This window comes from Pongo abelii, chromosome 6 (assembly GCF_028885655.2).
Source record: "Pongo abelii isolate AG06213 chromosome 6, NHGRI_mPonAbe1-v2.0_pri, whole genome shotgun sequence".
NCBI lineage: Eukaryota > Metazoa > Chordata > Mammalia > Primates > Hominidae > Pongo > Pongo abelii.
The window spans coordinates 35,127,631-35,144,773 of record NC_071991.2 but is presented as its reverse complement, the minus strand read 5'-3'; the positions used below and the strand labels follow the sequence as shown (position 1 = coordinate 35,144,773).

General features: G+C 37.8%; 1 protein-coding gene across 3 annotated transcripts in view; it reads right to left on the bottom strand.

The window, feature by feature from the left end:
• The window catches only part of ZPBP (zona pellucida binding protein), a 141,562-nt gene that overhangs the window by 34,735 nt on the left and 89,684 nt on the right, over positions 1–17,143 (bottom strand). The gene's annotated exons all lie outside the window — the stretch shown is intronic.

The window sequence follows — 17,143 nt, the reverse complement described above, 5'->3', positions numbered from 1 at the left end:
TACTTTAAAATAATATATTATAAGCATCTGTAAGAAGCTTACCCTGAGGCACAACATCAACTCTTTTCACAAAGAAAAATTTAATTTAAAAACAAGAAAAAATATAACTTCTAGCTCTGTTTCAAAAATTAAGTCCAAAAAAATAAAGCATCATTCTGATCTATAATTATCTTTATGTTTGTAATAATTATACTGGCTTGCCTCCTAAAATTAACAAGAGCCTTAGACTTCTCTGACTGCTAAGATCTATGCATTCAAGTATGAGGTATGCATAAATTCAAACTGCTACAAGCTAGTTAGTTCTACTCCATTCTGTCAGACTAACTTGCACCTCCAATCTAGTCAGGAGCCCCAGGGATAAATGGACCACACAGGCTGATCTATAACTACTAATGGTGCACCTCATGTCTACTGAGTTCTTCCAATATCTTGTAAATTACATCTCTTCCATTACAATTTCTATAATGTCCAGGTTCTCCCATGCAAAAACACCCACAAAGGGTGATAAAATAATAACTCTGTTTCACACATAAAGTAACTTAAAATATTGCATAAAATTATTTTCAGGTTATCTGTATAAGGCAGTGGTTCATAACCTTTTTGGCACTAGGGAATGGTTTTATGGAAGACAGTTTTTTCACAGACCAGGGTGGCAGGATGTTTTTGGGATGAAACTGTTCTACTTTAGATAATCAGGCATTAAGATTCTCATAAGGAGCATGCAACCTAGATCCCTTGCATGTGGAGTTCACAATAGGGTTTGTGATCCAGTGAGAATCTAATGCTGTCACTGATCTGACAGGAAGCGGGGCTCAGGCAGTAACGTTCACTTGCTGCTACTCTCCTTCTGCTGTGTGGCCTGTTTCCTATCAGGCCATGGACTGGTACTGGTCCGAGGCCTGGGGATTGGGGACCCCTAGTATAAGGTATATATAAAACATAAATAAATTTTCTATTTAGATTTGGGTTCCATCCCCATGATATCTCATTTTATATATATGCAAATACAGCAGGTCCTCAAATAATGTCCTTTCCTTCAATGTCATCTTATTATAATGTTGAAGAGAAAAAAAATGCTTCCTAGCTAGGCCACTGTGCATGTGGAGTCTGCATGTTCTCCCCATGTCTGCATGAGTTTTCTCCAGGTACTCTGGTTTCCTCCCACATCTCAAAGATGCACGTTACATTAATTGGCATGACTAAATTGGCCCCCTGGGAGTAAGTGTGGATGTGTGTGAGTGCACCCTGTGATGGAACAGTATCCTGTCCAGCGTTGGTTCCCACCTTGAGCCCTGAGCTACCTGAATAGGCTCCAGCCACCTGTGACACTGAACTGGAACAAGTAAATAATTATTACACTTTGTTTTTATTACTCTTTCTTAAATATATGTATTTCTCACATTTATTTCAATGTTTAACATTAAAAATGTTTTGGGTCTTTATTTCAAAATGTGGTGATATTTTTGCAACCGGAAATATGCCAGAGCAACTTAACTCTTGTTTATATCATTTAGCCTGTGGTAAAATTTGTTTTGTTATATGTCATTTTGCTTAAAGTTGCAGTTTCCAGAAGCCTATTGATGAAATTAAGTGAAGACTTACTGTATTTCAAAATCTGAAAATATCTGAAATCTAAAATACTTCTGGTTCCAACCATTTCAGATAAAGGATACTCAAAATATGTATAAATGTGTTATGAAATTAATTGCATTTAAATTTGAGACTATAATTAAAAGTGTCAGGAGACACATTCCTAACCACTCAGATTATGTCACACAGAGCCTAATTAGGCTTCCTAATATCTCATGCAAAAAAAAAAAAAAAAAAACCTAAATGAAGTTAGACCTGAGAAAACCTAGTGATAGATGCAGGAGGCAGATAAGGGAGGATCCCTGGAGAATCCCCAACCCACCCCACAAGTGTTTACATCAGATGCTTTTGTGCAGATGTGGGAACCTGCCCAGGGTCTTGTCTGCACATGCTGGCAACAGACTGGGGGCCTGCCTGCACACTGGGAAAATGGGGTGCAGCCACCGGGGATTCATGCCTTAAGCAGTGAGAAGGGGCCTGGCCTCTTCAGCTGGTGTGTGTGGTGACCTGGTATTCAATCTGTGAGTTGAGAGCCTGCTGGCAGAACCCCTTTTTCTTCACTGAGAGCTTTCTTTAATAAATTCCGCTCTCCTCAAACTTTCAATGTGTCCATGCACCTAATTCTTCCTGGTTGTGTGATAAGGACCTAGATTTTAGCTGAACTAAGGAGAAAAATATCTTGTATCATTTTGGTGGCCCATGTGGGGACATAAGGAAAGGTGAGTAAAATGCAGACCAAAGCATCTTGTCCCCTCTTGTATCTGAGCCTTTTTGTCCTTGGACTTCTCAGAGTAGAAGAAACTGCATCCCTCACCCCTCATTGCTCTTGGGGGTCAGGAATGTCAACCTTGGTCTAACCCAGCCTTTTCTATGGCATTTTCCTTCTTTTTGCAGAAGTGTAATGGCACCACCCCACCACAATGGCCGCAGGCACCCAAGGGACTGAAAGGCAAGCAGCAGCACCCCATTCCCCCTTCCCTCCCAGCTGGGGCTGGGGCCCATGCCCAAAGGGTCCTGCGTGGCAAGCTGGCCAGCATTCCCTGCCATGTGTGTATCCAGTGTCTTCCCCTCCCTTGGCCAAGAAGTCCAGCTCTGTTCCAGCCCCAGGGAAGAAACAGCAATTAAGTTTCCCTCCTTGTTGGAAGAACCATTCACATAAGAATAAGAGGTTCTTCCCTCAGTTAACACAGCCCTGAACTTTAAGCTGTTTTTCTTTTTTTATTCTCCACCAGGTCAAGAGTTAACTTTTATGCGAAAGGCTTTTTTCCTTTTAGAAGATATTTTACTAGGCCAGGACCCCAACTATTACTGTTTATATTCTCCATAAAGTTTTATTTATGAAAAAGGATTTGTGAGGCTGGTCTTAAGTTATAGCCAATCTGGAGTGCTTTACATGTCTTTACGGTTCTGTCAAAAAGAGGGATACCTTAGGATGGGATATGGGCCCAGGACTCCATAGGCCCTCTATTAAAGACAGTCTGGTAAACTGGTCAGTGGCAAACTTCGCTGCAGGCCTTCATCTTGTTTTATGTCCTTGGAAGCATGACCTGTAAGCAGGTGGCAGTGCTTTTAGCCCCCAACATTTTACAATGGCGGCCTGGGTTCAATCTTGGCTTAGGGAGTGAGTCCTTTCTGGTTTGATATCTGTGTGACCTTTGACATTTGTTGATTCTCTTCCCCTCCACAAACCACCTTGAATTTTCCTCTCTCTGAGCACCTGGGAGATTACCTTTGATAAAGTTTCAAAGCTACAAATATTGGCTGTTTGGCATGGATAAAGTCAGGTAATAAGGGATTTAAAAGGATTTTTTTAAAGAGTACTCAGCTTAATTCAAAGTGGATATCCAAGTTATAAGTATATTTAAAAGGCCTTTATGATTTTTCTCTTCCTAAACTTTATTTTCCTGGAAAAAGATTTTTTTTTCAGTCGACTAAACTATTTTTCTCCATTTTGCCTTGCCTATCTTAATGTGTGCATGAGAGGCCCCAAGATAATTTCTCATGGCCTGGGACTCCTTGGGAAAAACAGAAAAGGTGCCACAAATTCCATTTTGGGAGAGACCTCTGTTTCCCTAGCAATTAGAGGTGGATAGATCCCTCTCAAAATCTGTTTTTATCTTCCAGCTATACCTGTTTATTAGGTGCTGGAAACTGCATGCTTTCCTAGCCTTGCTTTAAGCCTTTCCTAGCCTTAGAGAGTTCCATCCAGAGGCCAATAATCCAATTAGGAGACTGGAAAACAAAAAGTCTCATAGTTACTGGATCTTCTTCTGCCTTTCTGTGTAGTTATATATGTGTTGTGTGTGTGTGTGTGTGTGATGTCTATAAAAAAGAGCTCTAATTAACTGACTTAAAGAAGGATAAGCACTTGGATCAAATATTTTTTAAAAGGAAAATAAAAGCTGTGGTACCTTTTAGTTCACGTGACATTAATTTTTGAAAAATAAAAATAGCCTTAAAGACTATTGGTAAAATGCAGATGTTATCAAAATGTAAATTTTTGCCTAGGGTTAAAGGATTGTTTTGAATTAGATAAGACAAAGCCAAAAGTTCAAACAAGTTGTGGAAGAACTGTAAAAATTAATCTTGCAAAAAAAATTTCATGTGTGAATACATTAAATTCAACAGAGTATTATATGGCTTTTCTGTAAATTAAGCATTAAAATAAAAGCATAACAAAATACTCTTAATGCACTAATCTGCTCTTTAGCTAAATCTGTAAAAGGTTATATAAGGTTTTTGCTTTTAAAAAAAATTCTAAGTCATCATTTTGGAAAAATAAATAATATGGAAATTTGGAATTCTTTCATATCATCAAGTGTTTTAAACCTCTAACATACTTAACAGGCCTCCCCAAATCAAACCTCAGTTTCAAAAATTGTCTTTCCCGACACCTAGCTTTTAGATGCTACAGAGGGCCCCTGGAGCATCTAGAAGAGTGGTAAACAAGATTATTTGACATGTTTAGGTACATGGGATTGCCAAAATGATGCTTAATCTTCTTTAGGTTATATTTTATGTAATAATGTTAATTTGTGTTCCAAAATTGTATGGGATTTCTAAAATTCTGAGTATATGCTATCAATCACAATTAAGGTTGTTATGCTAAGTTATTATAAACCACAGAGATAACCAAATTTCTTTGTTAATCATGTTTCTAACTGTAACTACCATGGACATTTTATTATTCACAGATAATTGTTGTCTTATTTTAATCCTCTTCAAAGGATGGTTTATAATCAGCCACAAAACTTTGACAGGCAGTCTCAAATGCAGGTTTCTGAAAACTTTGGAGATTTTGACATTGGAATAAAGAAAAATATACAGGACTCATGAAGAGTTGAAATGTTCACAAATATCAAGCAAAACAAGAGTTAGCTGAATGGACTGAACTAATAGAAAACTGAAGTAATGTTTTCAGTAACGACTTTTGATTGGAACATTGCTGATCCTTGTTTTGTTTTTCAGAGTCAAGGAAGCTTATTTTGAGCTATTTATGACATTTAATAATTGAGTAAGTTATACTCCTATGAACAAAATTTGGAGCATATTTCTCTCTCTCTCTCTGTGCATGGCTTCTTCAGAATTTGGAAACTAGTTCTGAGTATTCTTAATTTATGCCAATATAGTTGTTTGCATCAGTACAATAAGGATCCATTTTCTTTTGCAACAGGAATGCAATTGGAGAAATTGGTTGTTTTACCAAGGCTTTGACTGGAAGGGTATGCTTCCCTTTAAGGAATCAAGCTCAACTTGCAGATAAAGGTCCCATGGGAGAAACTGGCCTCATACCTTGTGTACACAGTCCCCGTACAGGGTTCCTAACCTGTGGTAAGTAAAGAATGTCAGTTTCTAACAGGCCCAGGAATCCCATGCTCTAGGGACCTCAAGAAGAGAGGAGTTTGCCCAACACACAGGTTTGAGGGTACAAACCCATGGCTGGGCTTGGCTTTAGAAAGTCTTATCTGAGATTCCTTGTGGAACAGAGTTCCATCAAAGCAAATCTAAAAGGTCTATGTAAAAATATTCTTGCTGCATTTTATGCAAATAATCAGGCCAAGTATAAGACTAAAGTCTATTTTGCAAACAAGCTAGTCCTATCATGATTTGTTTTTAACAAAAATGAGGACTAGAGAGAGAGAAATTCTGTTTCAAAACTTATCATACATTTGTCATCAAAATCTACACTCATTAGTTGCTTTTAAGTTTTTGCCTACATTTTAGAGTAACCCTGCTTATTCCTGTGAACCAACCAGTAATCTCTGACTGCAGACCAGAAGGAGAAAAAGGGTATGGGTAATGTAAAAATCTGGATCAATATTCTAGTTCTGAGCAACTATCCTGAAAATCCTGCCAGGTGATAGGAATAAATAGGGTGCCCATTACCTAGAGTTTTCCTTTTTGGGAAAGCAAGATCAAGGGAGCCAAACAAAGTCAAGACCCATCACCCAAATCTTAGCAAGCATAACTATAGCCACCAGTTTTCTTGGCATGTCACAGGATATCCTTTTCTCTCCCTTGTTGGAAGAGGACTCAATTTTACAGCTTCACCTTAGCATTCAGTTTATGATAAAGAGTCCCCCCAAAACACATTTTTGTCCCAAATTCAATTCCAAGCTTCAGGTCAAAGCCCTAGGAAAGAAAACCGGTTCTAAGGGATCCAGAGGCAGACAATAATGGAAGTTAAAAGGCACAGAGCAGGTAAGCATAACTAATTCCTGCTGATTAAGCCAAGCCTCCTGTTTCATGGATAAATGTCATTCTAGTATCCATGACATAAATGAGGTCTAGAAAACTCAAAGGCTACTGACAGCAGAGAGGATAGGGCGTATGTGGGTAAGAGCAGATATTCCCACCCCCTTGGGCACCCCATTAATATGGGTGAAAGCCGCTTTGACACCCATGGACAGCACCCTGTCGTAGTCACCAGACTCAGGGATACAAGGATGGATGAAAGAAAGAGGGATGCCTCACTTTCTCTCCCTCATATACCCTGGATATTCACTAGGAAGAGAAAGGAAACTGGGATGAGTCGCTCCCCTCTTTCTAGATGAGTAACCATTCATCTTCAGTTTGTACCCCTTTGGAATGCACCCTGCAACCCTGGGACTCCTTTGAAAAAAACGTCCCCTGAAAAGAAAAGCTTTATAGAGGGATTAAGTACATATGGGGGGGACTATGTTTTACAATAATTGGTCGATGGTTCAGGAAACAAAAAAAAAAACCTGTTACTGTTTCAACAATGAGCAATCTGTAAAATATACACATTTTTGCATGAAAATGAACAGCTTATTTTAATTACTACAATCTGTCCTACTGGCCATGCCAAGCTCATTGTGAATAAATATGACTCATTAACATATATTAAATATATGTTCTAGATTGGTCTATATATTTAATATATGTTCTAGATTGGTCTAACACACCTAACAAGAAGTCTAACAAGATTAGTTAACTAATTAGTCTAACAAGAAGGCAGCAACTAGCATTATGCGTGTTTTAGGATAGGCAACAGGTATCATACAGGATTATAGTCCAACTAGGGCTCAAATATCCACTAGGGGAGAACTAGTATTTACAAGGTGTTACAGATATTATACCTATAAAATAGAGTTCTTTGAATATCTCTGATTAACACCTATATTTGGGAATCTCTGGGATAAATGACTGTAATAATCAAAAGGGGTTGGAAAAATAATTTTAAAAAGGAGATGGAAACACAAACCTGTCTTGAATGAACTGGAGACAAATGTGAATTTTTGTAGGAAAGGTATTATTTTGATGCTCAGAATGCAAATAAGAGATAGGGGTGTACAGACTTTATAACATAAAGTCTCTACAGATAACTATAAAAAATGATTAACCAGAAACTCAAAATTGTCCCTCTCTTGTTAGGAACATCAGAACAGGAATAATGTGATGTCATATTACTGAATTAGGCAGAGATATATGAGATTGAGCTAAATTTGAGAGCAAAAGCAAAGGAATGAGGAAGAAAGTAAGGGTTTTATAATTTGAATTCTATGAAAGCTGGAATTCACTCCTAAGAAACATAATTAATCCTAAAACTTCAGATCAGAAAATTTTCACTTTGCAATGTAGGGACAACTTCAATCCTGAAGCAAAAAGCAAAACAATCCATTCTTCACTTTGTTTTTTCTCCAGAAACTGAAACTTGCACTAGAAAATTAGGCTCTTCAAAAGAAAGATTAAAGACAAATTATAATCTATATTTTGAAATTATTAGAGAGGTAAACTGGCATATTAAGTTTTTTTTAAGTGGTATATTTCTCATTGAAAAAAGCAGATAAGACAGAGAGTGGGCAGGTAGAAATGAAATTTAAAAATAGGAAAAATATGTCTATTTTTAACCTTGTGGTGTCCTAGATACCCTGAAAAAACCTCCTGTCAAAAATCACCTAATTGAAACACAGATTTTGTGTAGACACATTTCTACAGTAAGAGAGGGTGGGAGAAAAGGAAGAAAGAGAGGGAAAGAGGGAAAAAGAAAAGCAAGAATGTAGGAAGGAAGGGAGAGAAAGAAGAAAAAGGAAATGAGAGCTAAAACTGAGGAGAAAACTACAAACCTAATGATAGCTATGTCCCTAATTCACAGTGGACAAAGAAATTAAATTTGATTATAAAGGGGAGAAAACAAGGATTCTTAGAGGGTGGTAGAGGTAGGGAGGGTAGAGAGGTTGGAGGAGGAAAACTCCAGTATGAATTCTTAGACCAAAGTGGCTATCTACTTACTGATAAAGGTCTAAAAAGCACGGCTTTATCAACCAGAATTATGAAGTAAATAATGAAATGAAGAAACATCGAAGCCACACCAGCCAAATTAGATCATCAAGCAATTCAGATAAGTGAATATCAGTTACGTAAAATACAAAATGATTTTAAAAGTGTATTTAAAATATATAAGCTTAAAATGGAATGAAAACATAAGGGAATTTATATCATGAAAAGAGAGAAAACACATTTGAAAAATAAACTATTTGAAAACACATAATGAATGGAGTGAAATTAAAAATTAAATAGACAGCTTTAGCAGCAGATTAGACCTAAATGTAGCCACAATAATGAAACACAATGAATAGCTGAAGATAATATTCAACATGAAAAACATAAACAGCTGGAAAAAAATATTACAATAGTATAAGAGAGATGGAGAAATCAATGAGAAAATCCAAATTACAGTGAATAGAAATTTCATTATTTTAGATAACTTCATTGAGATATGATATAATTTACATAAAATGCATTTATTGCAAGTGTACCACTGAACTGAAAAGCAAATGCAGAAAAGGGAATTTTCAAAACAATTCTGGCTGAAAATGTTTCTTAACTGCTGACAGCCAATGAATCCTCAGATCTGGGAGGCACAGTAAATTCTGGAAGAAAAATGACAAGAGAAGGAAGGACTAAAATATACAAACAAAAGCAAATAAATAAATAAAATTGTGGGTAAATCTAAACAGACACTGATATTCTGAAACAATAACAAGTAGAAAAATAAAAAGAATAGAACTAAAATACTAGAAACTAAAACAATGAAAGATAAAAGCAAGTCAGGAGAGTTAAAGGTTCTTAAGGCCTTGTATATTTCAGGAGTGTAAAATAAACTAATTTTCAGGACTGCTGCCTGGTACATATGTTAAACTTGAAGCAAAACCACTAAAATAAATATTTAAAGTGTACAACATCAAACAGAAAAATAAGGTAAAAAAAAGTTTAATCAATTAAAAGAGGAAAATCTGAGGAACAGAAAACCAGGATAAATTATACATAAGAGAATGCCGAAAATCAATCCACATAGAATAATAATTGTGACATGTAAATAATAAAGAAACTACCAAGGTAGAGCTATGAAAAGGAATCATTTTTTAAAAGACACAATCTAAAGAAGGCAAAATAAAAGGAAAAGGGCTACAAAGAACAGATAGGAAAAATAGAAATGACAAGATGTTGGATTTAAATCCAAATATATTGATAACTAAATTAACCGCAATTAATTTAAACATTCCAATTAAAATGAAACAATTGTCAACTGGATTGAAAAGCAGTCACCAACTATAGTCTATGAACAATAAATGTTTTTCTCTGTATTAAAAACAATGAATTGTAAAATAAAATTTAAAAATATTTGTAACAACATTAAATAAGAAATACTTAGAACAAAAATCTTCCCATTCACTGATGAATGGGGCCTAATGTAATCAACCTGTCACCAGGTAGCTGGCTGATCACCATAAAGAATGGTGCCATGTAACAGGGTTCAGTGTGGGTTTCTGTTGTTGGCAGACTGGGCACTTAATGGTGGCCACAGTCATACAAGGTTTAGTGAATGGGAATCCATATTGCTGAACCCATGCATAATCTCATGCCCACCACCATGGCCATGTTGTTCATGAGCACATTGGGACATGACTGTGGTCGCTGAGGAGAAAGGCTGACAGTATCCACAAAAGGGGTCATCCCATCCCCTGCCTTATTAAAATTCCCCTTTGCTGTAGTCACCCATGAACATTCACATGGGACACACATATCTTCACTTTCTGCCCATTCAGAGAGGTCTTTCCACATTCCTCTTCTCCAAATATCTTTGTCACCAACTTTCCAATCATCATCTTCCCTAGTCGCTGAATATCCAGCCAAACCACTGGTGACAGCCCAAGAATTAATATATAATTTCACATCTGGCCATTATTCGTTCCAATTGCACAGTTTTGATGCATTGCCCAAAGTTTTCCCCACTCAGATTTCCCTTCACAACTGTCCTTCGGGGATGTCCCAGGCAGGAGGCTGTAGTCCAATAGCTGTCCAATTTTGGGTGATCCTGCATATTGTTGAGAACCATCTGTAAACCAGGCCTGAGCTCTTCCTCTGTCAACTGATCATAGAGAACTCGCCATGAAGCCATAGGTTCAGACTGGGAGAGAGACGCAGTATAGCAGGAATGGGGAACATGGGCATTTGAGCCACTTCCGCACTAATTTACTTGTGCTTCAAGGTCTGCTCAAGCCCAATCAAGTGAATACCACCTCCACCTGCTAACAGTGTTGCTGTGCATGATCAACTTTATGGCTTAGTGGGTTAAATAACACCCAGTTCATGATGGGTAGCTCAGGTCACATGGTAACCTGGTGGACCATGGTTAAGCATTCAATATTTCCTAAGGCCCTGTAGAAGAAGTTGTCTCTCCGAAGGAGAGTAATTATCGGCAGATGTCAGGGCCTTCCTCCAAAATTCTAAAGGCCTGTGATATGACTCATATATTAGGGCCTGTCAAGGGCTCCAAGCAGCATCCTTATCAGCCACTGATACTTCAACCACCATCGGATTTGCTGGATCATATGGCCTACATGGCACATAAGCTTGTACAACAGCCTAGACCTGTTGTAGATCCATTTCTCTTGTTCTGGGCCCATCAAACCTAGCAGCTATCAGGTGACTATGTAAATGTGCCAGAGTAACATACCCAAATGAGGAATATGTTGCCTCTAAAATATAAATAAGCCTCCTAGGCATTGTACCCATTTTTTGATGGAAGGAGGACCCAGATGCAACAACATACCCTTCAACCTATAAGTGTTATCTCAAGAGGCCTCATACCATTGAACCCCTTGAAATTTCACTGAGATAGAAGGTCCCCAAATTTTAATCAGATTTATTTCTCACTCTCTGACACATAAAATGTCTTATCAATAAGTCTAAAGTAGTTGCTACTTCTCACTCAATATCTCCACTTAGCATAATGTCATCATAATGGACCAGCGTGATATCTTGTGAAAGGGAAAGGTGATCAAGGTCTCTGACAACCAAATTATGACATAGAGCTGGGGAGCTGATATTCTTCTGAGGCAGGACACTGAGGGTGTATTGGTGGTTTTCTCAGCTGAAAACAAACTGCTTCTGGTGGGCCTTATGGACAGGGATGGAAAAAAGGTATCTGTCAGATCAACAGCTACAGATCAGGTACCAGGAGATGTTGTAATCCGCCCAAGCAGTAAAACCACATTTGGTATAACAGCTGCAACTGGAATCACCACTTGGTTAACCTTAAAATAATCCACAGTCATTCTCCAAGATTTATCCATTTTCTGCACAGGCCAAATAGGAGAGATAAATGCGGATCACCACATCTGCATCTTTTAAGTCCTTGATGACGGCAGTAATCTCTGCAATCCTCCCAAGAATGCAGCATTGCTTTAATTTACTATTTTCCTGTGGTATATATACATAATGGAATACTATTTGGCCATAAAAAGAATGAAATCCTGTGATTTGCAACAACATGAATAAAACTGGAGACCATTATGTTACGTGAAACAAGCCAGTCACAGAAGACAAATATCACATGTTCTCATTCATATGTGGGAACGAAAAAGTTGTTCTCAAGGAGGTAGAAAGTAGAATGACAGTTACCAGAAGGTGGGAAGAGGGTGTGGGGGCGGGCAGTGAAGAGGGGTTCATTAATGGATACAAACATAAAGTTAGACAGAAGGAACAAATTCTAATGTTCCATGGCAAAGTAGGGTGACTATAGTTAACAACAATGCATTTTATATTTCAAAAAGGACTTCAAGTACTTCCACACATTAAATTAATAAATGCTCGAGGTGATGGATATTGTAAATGTCCTGACTTGATCATTATGCATTCTATACATTTAATAATATATTACATGTATTCCGTCAATATGTACAAATATTATGCATTAAAGACTTTCTATTTTCCTGATAATGGCAGCTCTAATGGCTTTCACTTGGCTTTTCTCACCATAATAGCCCTCACTCCATGGGTCACAAGACTTTGCAGGGGTTCTCCCAGCTGCTAAATATGTCTGTTCCAATTATGCAACTGGAACTGGGGAAGTAACCATAGGATGGGGTTGGGGACCCATGGAACTACCATGAGATGGACCTGAACTAAAACTCTACTGACTACCCGACCTCCACACATCCTTACTCTGACTGGAGGGCCACAGGGACATTTTGAGTCTTGGAATCAATGTCAGTTCAGAGTCAAGTCCATGAGTCCCTGGAAGACCTGATTATTTCCTTTTCCCCAATACACAGTTACCCTAGTAAAAGGTCATTAAGTCCCATTAGGGAAGGCTGGGAGAAAGATTAACAGTATAAATTTTTGGTTGTTTACTAGGGTCTTTTCACAAGGGGATCCAGCCACCAATTCAAGGTGGTCTGAGTCTGTAAACTGGTTCAAGCCTAGGAACTGATTGAGGTGACTTGATCTTCTGCTTTTATTTTATGAGTTAGACTTTGTTCATTTGACCTGGAACTTTTCTACCTAAACAGATCAAGTAGCAATTTAGTAGGTGTCTCATCTATTTCACTTCTAGGAGCACCATCATTAACTAGCCAATGCCATAGGTCTGCATATGTCAGACTATGCTGATGGCTGCCTTGAATCTGCTGTCCCTTAGGGTTACTATGCCCACCTTGCCTTTGGTGGTTGAGTTTCTCACTTAGTCTCTGCTAAATTACTATTAACTCTGAATCCAATTACTTCCGTTGCATTTAGGCTTCCAATTGATTGACTGTGTTTCCCACTGTAAAGTCTGGCCTACACAGAAGAGCAATTAACTATTGAGTTCTTCAAGGATGCTGGGCTCTGCTCCCATATTTATTTTTCATAGCATTGGTGAAAGATATGTCTTCTGAGCCCTACCAATGTGAGTGAGTAGGTCTTAAATCACAAATTGACTTTAGCATTCCAGTCTCCCTAAACCTTTGAAATCCTTTGTCTCATTAACCAAGACAGATCAGGCATTTCTAATTCACTTACAGTGAGCCAGCCATATTTTGACCCATGTTTCAGCTAATCAACCAAACTGTTAGGCCCCTTCTAACTCCATGAGCTGCGATATTAACTGCAGAATGTCTGCTTAGTGAGCCCTTATCAGTAAATATGGCCTGATCCACCTTTAACATCTAATACCCCATAGCTCTAACATTCATTCACACACATTTTCCTTAGATTTCACTTGCATAAATTAGAAAACTTAAGTAGTTATTCTGAAGTATGGCCACCTCCCTCATTGGTCACACTTTGTGCTTCACCTTTAAGGGTCTTCTAGGACTTGAATCCAATTAGAGGTCTAGAAGTAAAGGGAGGTATTAGTGTTGTTTCCTGACGAAAATCAGCATTTTCTTGCATGGCAACTGCCTCGGGGGAAGCCATTACCATGTCCTCAGGCAATGTAGGATTGATCACCTCAGAGAGAAGTGGAAAGGCAGATACTACCATTGGAAGGGATGCCCCACTGTAGGTGGAACACCACTGTCATTAGGGCTGAAGAAGCCACTTTCACTGTGGTTAGAGAAGCCACTTGTGCTGGCAAAGAAGACTCATCAGAATTTAGGGGCTCGATATTTTCAATTTCATCAGGGGCTTGCAAAATGTCCCCATCCCACCTTAAAGGATCCCATTCTTTCTCAATTAAATGTCTTTACTTATTTATTTATTTATTTATTTTTGAGACAGAGTCTCACTCTGCCGTCCAGGCTGGAGTACAGTGGCGTGATCTCAGCTCACTGCAACCTCTGCCTCCTGGGTTCAAGCAATTCTCCTGCCTCAGCCTCCCAAGCAGCTAGGACTACAGGCACACACCACCATGTCCAGCTAATTTTTGTATTTTTAGTAGAGACAAGGTTTCACCATATTGGCCAGGCTGGTCTCGAACTCCTGACTTCGTGATCCACCCACCACAGTCTCCCAAAGTGCTGGGATTACAGGCATGAGCCACCGCACCTGGCCTAAATGCCCTTATTTTAACAGTAGATACCCTGTGAAGCTGAGACTTCAATTTGCTTTGTAATTTGGCCAGTCACAGGATGGGGTCCTGCAATTGATTTTCAGCCCTGCAGCTATAGGAGATAAAACTCTCCCCTTCAGGGCACACCTGGAATGTCTGAAGCCATTTATGTGATACTTGAGCTGGAAATTCAAATATCTGAGCTAACCCTTTCCTTTTACTATTTTGTCCAGTGACATTAGGAAAAAATAAGAAATATCACTGAATTCCATAAATTTTCAAAAATGTTCAGAGTCACCAGGCTCCTTGCTTCTTATAAGTGGTTGACTACAAGTATCCACGGTACATAATTTTCACATCTCAATAAATACTTCCCGCTGCAGACTCTCAGTGCTCTCTTTAATATGAGAATCAGAGTAATTCGTATCATTAAATCTGGTAAGACTAGAGAGCCAATTCCAGAAACTCCAGAACTATTTCAGAAAACTTACCCTTAAAAATCTGTTCCTCTAGAACCACTCTTCAGAGAAATAGGATAGTGTATGTGCGTGCACACCACACACAAATGCACACAAACACAAACACACACACACAGGTTGAGCATCTCTAATTTGAAAATTTGAAATCTGAAATGGTTCAAAATCCAAAACTTTTTGAGTCCTGGCAAGAAGCTCATCGTCGCATTTTTGAACTTTGTATTTTTGAGTTAGGAATGCTGAACTGGTAATTTTAACATAAATATTCCCAAACCTGAAAAAATCCAAAACCCAAAACACTTCTGGTCCCAAGCATTTTGGGTAAGGGATACTCAACCTGCTGCATATACATACATACACAGACACACATGTATATAATAACTCTCCAATTCCTATAATAAATCTCCATATATATGTATATATATGCATGTGTGTCTGTATATGTATATATATGCATGTGTGTCTGTATATATATTTATATATATGTGTGTGTATGTATATATATATACTATATATATCATATATATATAAAACGTGGTGGTGTTATAATTTTTGCTTCAAAAGCTGGTGAGGAGAGAGTCTATTATCCTGTGATTTTTATGTGTCAAGCTGACTGCACCAAAGAATGCCCAGTTGTAGTCAGTATAATATTATTTCATATGTATAATACAAGGAGTAGATCTCCAAGATTTACTATGGGAATTTGTTCATGCAATTATGAAGGACAAGAAGTCCCACACTTTACCATCTGCAGGCTGGAGAACCAGAAAAGCCAGTGGTGTAAATTCCAATACAAGTCCAAAGGTCTGAGAACAAAAGGATGATGGTCTAAGTCCCAATCCAAGTCCTAAGGCCTAAGAATCAGGAGCACTAATGTTTGAGGGAAGGAGAAGATGGATGTTCCAGCTCAAACAGAAACAAATCCTCCCTTCTTCTTCTATTTTGTTCTATTCAAGTTCTCAGTGGAGTGGATGGTGCCCACCTACATTAGTGAGTGTAATCTTTACTCAGTCGAACAATTCAAATGCTAATCACTTTCAGAAATACCTTTCTACACACACCAGAAATAATGGTGTACCAGCTACAACTGGGCATCCTTTAGCCCAGTCAAGTTGACACATAAAAACCACAGGATAATAATCTATCTTTCTTCTCACCAAATTTTGAAGCAAAAATTATAACCCCACCTGATGTGCTTGATGTACACAGAGGAAATTAGTTATTTTTTTTAATAGGGAGGGTAGATAGAAGTAAATAGATGTAAGACTTCTACACTTTATTTTTAAAGTGGTAAAATATCTATACCAGTAGACTGTGATAAGGTATGTATAGATATTATAATTTATAAAGTAACTACTATGAAAACTGTACAAATAAAAGTAGTCAAAAATGAGGATATAAAAATACATATTTGAATTTTAATATTCTAATTTTAAGCCTTAGTAATTAATTGCAAAGCTGTCAATAAATAAGAATCAAATATGTTTTGTGATGATTTCTCATTCCCAAGGAAATAGATGTTGATCATTTTTCTTAAAGAAATTATTAGACATGTATGTCCCTTTCCCAGGGTCAATTAAATACTCTGAGAGAAAAGAAAATTTAATACTTGATGAATAAAGCACTTGTTTAAAGAATTTTTTGATGACTACACCAACTTGATTTATATTCCTATTAAGTAGAGATCTGCAATTAAAAGTATCAAATAATATAAGAGAAGGTCCATAACTTCTATTTTAAGGAAAAGCAATGAAAGCATCTGATGACCTCCAATGCAGGTCTCCCTATCTTGCTACCTGTTCTCCAGTAACGTTGGACTGAAAGCAAAACTTCTTTATACCCATCTCACTACAAAGTATACTGCATTAACCCAGCAAATCTCAGCTTCATTCACCATCCAGAAGCGGTACAGGTAGTATTTGAATGATGCTCAGCATTATAGTATTTTGTATGGAATAAAAAATAAATAAAAAACCTATAAATTGTTCTTTATATTTTGATGACCCAAGCTGCAATGAGCTGATTCATGCCCCCACCCCTACATTCATATGTTGAAGTCCTAACACCCAGTACCTCAGAATGTAATGGTATTTGGAGATATGCAAAAGATATAGGCCTTTAAAGATAGGACCTTTTAAGAGGTAATTAGGGTAAAATGAGGCCATTAGAGTAGGCCCTAATTTAATGACTGGTCTTCTCATAAGAAGAGGAGTTAAGGACACAGACACACATACAAAGAGGAAAGACCATGTGAAGACATGGCCATCTGCATGCCAAATAGACAGGCCCTTGGCAGAAA